This window comes from Cebus imitator, unplaced genomic scaffold (genome assembly GCF_001604975.1).
Source record: "Cebus imitator isolate Cc_AM_T3 unplaced genomic scaffold, Cebus_imitator-1.0 Scaffold964, whole genome shotgun sequence".
NCBI lineage: Eukaryota > Metazoa > Chordata > Mammalia > Primates > Cebidae > Cebus > Cebus imitator.
The window spans coordinates 26,218-32,723 of record NW_016108279.1 but is presented as its reverse complement, the minus strand read 5'-3'; the positions used below and the strand labels follow the sequence as shown (position 1 = coordinate 32,723).

Sequence of the window (6,506 nt, the reverse complement as noted above, 5' to 3'; positions counted from 1 at the left end):
GAGTAGCTGGGATTACAGGTGCCTGCCACCACACCCGGCTAATTTTTGCATTTTTAGTAGAGACAGTGTTTCACCATGTTAGCCAGGGTGGTCTCAAACTCCTGACCTCAAGTGATCCACCCGCCTCGGCCTCCCAAAGTGTTGAGATTGTAGGCGTGAGCCGCTGTGCCTGGCCTCCCCAGTTTTCAAGAGTTTTGGCAAGGAAGTCTAAGACCAGACTGGCTGGACATGGCTTCACTCTAAAAGCATGCTATAGAAAGGATACTTTCTGATGAGCAGATGCAAGGTTTCACCCTCTTAGAGCTCCCTGAGACATGGTTTCTATTCCTAAGACCCTATTAAATATTTCTTTCTGGCTGGGCACGGTGGCTCATGCCTGTAATACCAGCACTTTGGGAGGCCGAAGAGGGTGAATCACAAGATCAGGAGTTCAAGACCAGCCTGGCCAATGTGGTGAAGCCCCATCTCTAACTAAAGATACAAAAAATTAGCCAGGCATGGTGGCAGATGCCTGTAATCCCAGCTACTTGGGAGGCTGAGGCCGGAGAATTGCTTGAACCCAGGAGGCGGAGGTTGCAGTGAGTCGAGATCGTCTGATTGCACTCCAGCCTGGGCGACAGGGCAAGACTCCATCTCAAAAAAAAAAAAAAAATTCTTTCTGAGAAACTGGGTCTGTCAGCCACATGCTTCAGCCTTTAGGGGTGGGTTTGCATATACCAGCTGTTGTGGAACATTTGCTGAGCCAGGCAGGAGCTGAAGAACCAAAACGTTGATCTTGTTGTGGTTCCTAAGCATGATGATTGGGTGTTCATGTGCTTATGTGAGATGTGCCTCTATCAAACTTTGTTACAACATCAGCACATTATTCATCTGATATGAAAAAAAAAAAAAAAGAAAGAAATGGCTAAGGGGAATGAAGCATCTGTGCGTGAAATCCCAGAGTGGCCAACATCTATGTGGGGTGGTATTATACCTCTGTTAGTTGCTTGTGGACCTCCGCATGAGTAGCGGGACATCCCGAAAACGCAGAAGGAATTATTACCTGAAAGCCATATAGTGCACTGTGGTAGGGGAGGATGGTGGATAACCTATCCAGTGGGCTAGCCACTTCTCTGGGCTGTTCATTTGGCATCAGCGGCCCAGCTAGCAGCAGAAGCGAAAACTAAATGGCTAGGGGAAGAATTGCAATGAGAAAAAGACATGTGACTTTCGACTTCTCTCCTTGCATCTCACATAATGAAGAAAATTGACGACCAAGAGAACAAAAATTAAAACCTTAGCCTGTAGATAGATTGGTCCGCAAAGGAGGAATGAAATGGAAATGACCAGAAATCAGAGCTGCCATACCTAAGCCCGATTGGGATGTGAAAACTTGAAATCCCTGGGAATGTTGCAGAGAGGAATATTCCAATGACTTAGAAGTCATAGCTGGATAGGGGAATGAAGATCATTGGCAAGCTCGCCCCTCATGCACAGTGAAAGCTGAACAACTCCAGCAATATGGGAGTCGACCAATCCAGGAGACTCTCGCTATCAGGGTATATCACCCTCACTATCACTATCTCACTGCGACAGAACTCATAAAGATTGCAAAGATGTTTAAACAACCACCTAAGGAACCACTGACCTCTTGGATGGTCCGATTGTGAGACACAGGGGTTTTCTTTAGCTGAGAATCAAGCAGAGAAAAATGAGTAACATCATTACCCATCCAGCCCTGCGGTGACACCTTTATAACCCAGGAAGAATAATCTTGTGGAATGGATTATTCTAGCTATGAGAGAGGCTTGGCCTAATGAAAAAGATTTACCATGAGGGACTACCTGCTGGTGGTCAATCAAATAGGCCCTGGGCCTTCTTTGGGAATTAGGAATGATGCAAGCCTGATAGAGCAGTTTGTACTGCCAGGGTGAAGAAGAAATTGCTACAGCATGCACCAAGAGAATGCTATGGCCCTTTGCTGTCTTTGTTCAGGCCTGGAGTGGAACAAGATGCGTATGATGTGGGACAAGCCATTGCAAATTTGGAAAAAACTGAGCAAACCAGGCACGGGGTAAGCTTGGGAACCCGATGAGGGCTAGCAAAAGGGAAAAAGAAAATCTCACAGCAAGAAAGACGAAAAAAAAGGAAAGGGACAGAGATAAGAAGCACATGTTAAGTAAATGTGGCATGATTTACTGGGAGCAGAAACACCCTAATAAAAAATAGACAAACAACCTACTGCTGTATTAGCAGCCTCATAGAGGAAACTACAGCCTGAACAGCCATTTCACTGCTTCTTTTCTGCCCCTCCTGCAGAAGAGGAAGACTCGACCTCTTCTTGTAATGCCCCAGCCTATCAGGGTGGATCCCACCCAGGCTCCAAAATTAGTAGGGCTGAGGTTAATCCCATGTTTGACCAATAGGTGGCGACCAGAAGCCCCATATTGAGCTCATCATTTTCTGGTCCTGAGAAATAAGAAGACAATTGCCTTACTAGATACCGGGATGGAATGTACTTTAAGCCATGTACACATTCAGAAAGACCCCTTGGTCAATGTGCTGCCATTGATGGTTATGGGGGACAAAAGATCCCGGTAAAAAGGACTTTAATACATCTCAGTTTGGGGAAAGTGTCCCCTGCCCCATATATGGTGTCTACTTCCTCTATTCCATAAAATATTTTAGGCATGGATATTCTGTTAGGAAAGACTGTGTAAACCTCAGTGGGAGAATTCAGATTAAAGGTGGGTATAGTACAGGTATTCTCAGAGGAGGTCAAAATGGAAGCCCGTACAATTCTCTGGCCCTAGGCAGGCTGTCAATGTTAAACAATACAAATTCCTGAGGAGCATGCTGTAGTAAGTGCAGCTATTGAGGAACTTAAAAGGTGCATATTATCTGGCCAGCTCAAAGCAAAATTATCAGTTCCATCTGGACTGCATGCAAACTAGACCGTTCCTGGCTGATGACTGCGGGTTACCGGAAATTGAACAAGGAAACCCTGGCTATACAAGCTGCAGTTTCTTAAATTACTCAGGTAGCCAACCACATTGTGTCTGTCCTGGGTGCACATCACACTGTCTTAGATTTGGCTAATACCTTTTTCTGCATTCTACCGTACAAATAATCACAAAACGAATTTGCTTTTACCTGGCAACGTTTCCAGTGTACCTTTCAAGTGTTGCCCTAGGGCTATGTCACACTCCTACAGTTTGTCACCTGATGATAGCTAGAGACTTGTCTTTGCTCTCATTCCTAACTTCTCTTTTTTGGTCTTCTTATATTTATAATATGATGTTAACCTCTGAGATGTTCATGTGTATTAGGAAAGTCTCAGGGCATTGTGCAGTCTTCTGGAACAAGGATAGGAAATCAACCCTTCAGAAGATCCAGGGCCCAGGGCCTGCAGTGAAGTTTTAGGGGTTACACAGTGGGGTAAGATTCCTTTGATATTGGGTACATTAATGGACAAAGTCCAATAACTTCCAACTCTGAAAACAGCAGAGAAATCCAAACATTTGTGGGTCTTTTAGGATATTAGAGAGCATTTATCTCACCCTTAGCCCAATGTTTGAGGCCACTATATGGACTTATTAGAAAAAGGACACATTGACACTGGGACACATCACAGCAGGGAGCTTTGAGCAGGCTAAAGTGCCAGTATAGCAGGCAAAAGCCTCAGGCACCCCTTTAGAAGGAGTAGCAATGACTTTGGATGTTACTGCTACTCCTGTGGGCAAGAGTTGGGCCTTATGGCAACCACAGTATGGTAAATCAATCCCTTTAAGATTCTGGTCACATTTATGGAAAGGAGCAAAACCGGATACTGAAAGAGGAGATTATCCCTGACCCCTTCATAGGCCTTATGATGGGGTGCCTTGCTTACTCAGCCCATAGCTCTCAACTCCTTGTGGGATGGGGAGCATGCAGGTGAGCAAATGTAAGAGCCAGGGCAAGTGCTTTTGGGTGCTGGCAGGAGCAAAACACTGTGCATGCCCCAAGGCAGTGTCTAAGGGTGATAAAACACCTATGGCCTCCAAAGCCCCAGAGGCCATGTGTTACAGTGAACTCTTTCAGCTTTACTGTCTGCAGATGGCTTAAGTAAGTGTTTAACAGCTCAGTGGACCCTCTGCCTTTTCGTGACGGCAGAGGGTTAGTATGACAGCCCTTTGTATCCCGAGCTCTTGTCCAGCGTCCAGGAAAAATCAGATTGCACAAATGATTTGAAGGATAGCAAATGCGGGGGATTTTATTGCCGATGGAAGTGGGCTGTGAACAGGAAGAGGAGCTGGAAAGAGGAAGCAGTGGGAGGGTATTCTTCCCTGAAATCTGGCCGTCTTCGGCCAGACTATTCTCCAAAGTCCTGCCTTCAAGCCATCCCTCTGAAGTCAAACTGCTTCTCTCCAATGTTCAACTGCTTCTTTTCTTCTCCCCTTCTCTGCTCTCTGCCAGTGAAGCGTGGGTTTTTTATGGGTACAGGATGGGGAGCAGGGTGGGCCAGGGGTGGTTTTGGAAAGGGCAACATTTGAGCAGGAAAATGGGGATGTAAAGTTCTCACTTTGGGCTGTGGTTCCAGGCTTGAAGGCGGGGCCCTCGACAGGAACTCCACCCTTTTCTGCCTAGAATTTCTCTGCCTCCTGTCCCTATCAATACTCTCCCATTGAACAAGGGCTAGCAGTGTTTAATGCTTTACAGCAGGTGGAGTCACTGGCAAAGAGTCTTCCCGTGACTGTGAGAACCGGTCTACCAATCAAGGGATAGATAGAAGGATTATTTAAATCACCCACCTCCTTTTAAATCTCAAACATCTACTTTGAATAAATGGCATGCCTATTTGCAACAATGAAGTGTCCTGGTAACCAATCCCTTACGGCCAGAATCGCATGCTGTGTTAGGCCTTGTTACATGTGAGCAACCAACCTCTTTGCCCCTTCCTACTCCAGTGCCTAGCACAATAAGAAAAGGAGTGAGCATCCCTGACCATGCTTGGTATACAGATGGCTCCAGCAAGGGAAGCCCCTGTACTTGGACCGCTGTTGCTATGTGACCACAAACTGATACAATCTGGGTTGATATTAAGTACCCACCACAATGGGCTCAGTTGCAAGCTGCTTGGTTAATAATCACATATAGGCCCTGGCCCCTGGCTCTTTGCACTGATAGCTGGGCTACATTCAAAGGCCTAATTATGTGGCTAACCCGGTGGGAACAAAAAAAAAATGAATATTTATGCACAAACCCATATAAGGCATAAATATGTGGCAGGACATACAGAGAAGCGGCAACACCCTGCAGCTGATGAAAGAGTTGGTACGTCACGTAATGGTACACAATAGGACTCAGTTCCAGGAAATATAGAAGCTGACACTCTAAGAACAATTAGAAGCATTGTGTTGTCACAAGCCAAGGAATAGAGACCTGGGTACATAACAAAAGTAGTGATAGAAGTGCAAGAGTAGGCTGGGAAATAGCCAAGAAGGCAGGATTGCCCTTAAAATATAGCAACCTCCCAATGGCTTTTAAAAATGTTGATATGGTTTAGCTTTGTGTCCCCACCCAAATCTCATGTCAAATTGTAATTCCCACATGTCAGGGAGGTGACTGGATCATGGGGGCGGTTTCCTCCATGCTGTTCTCATGATAGTGGGTGAGTTCTCACGAGATATGATGGTTTAAAGGTGTTTGGCAGTTCCCTCCTTACTCACTTTCCCTCCTGCCGCCATGTGAAGAAGGTCTTTGCTTCCTCTTCACCTTTTGCCATGATTGTAAGTTTCCTGAGGCCTCCCCAGCCAAGTGGAGCTGTGAGTCAATTGAGCTTCTTTCCGTTATAAATTGTGCAGTCTCAGGTAGTTCTTTATACCAGTGTGGAAATGGACTAATACAAATGTTTACCACATTCTTTTTTTTTTTTGGAGATGGAGTATTGTTGCCCAGGCTGGAGTGCAGTGGCATGATCTCCACTCAGTGATTCTCCTGCCTCAGCCTCCTGAGTACCTAGGACTACAGATGCGTGCCACCATGCCTGGATAATTTTTTTTATTTTTAGTAGAGACAGGGTTTCACTGTGTTAGCCAGGATGGTCTCGATCTCCTGACCTTGTGATCCGCCCACCTTGGCCTCCCAAAGTGCTGGGATTACAGGCGTGAGCCACTGCACCCAGCCTACCACATTCTTGATTGCATCCACACTGTATACCATATCATGCAAGGCACACTCATAGGGCTGTCTACCCTATAACAGATCAGCAAGTGAATTATATATATATATAATATATATATATTATATATATATATTATATATATATATTATATATTATATATATATTACATATATATTATATATATATTACATATATATTATATATATATTATATATATGTTATATATATATTATATATATATATGTTATATATATATTATATATATATTATATATATATTATATATATATATTATATATATATTATATATATATTATATATATATTATATATATATATTATATATATATATTATATATATATTAT

The 6,506-nt window shown here is 44.0% G+C and overlaps 2 non-coding genes across 2 annotated transcripts in view; one reads left to right on the top strand and one right to left on the bottom strand.

The window, feature by feature from the left end:
• Positions 1 to 6,506, bottom strand: part of LOC108298451 — a 26,734-nt gene that overhangs the window by 18,358 nt on the left and 1,870 nt on the right. The gene's annotated exons all lie outside the window — the stretch shown is intronic.
• Positions 773 to 876, top strand: LOC119469895. The gene has a single exon (XR_005198748.1). It is a non-coding gene; the product is annotated as a small nucleolar RNA U13 (small nucleolar RNA).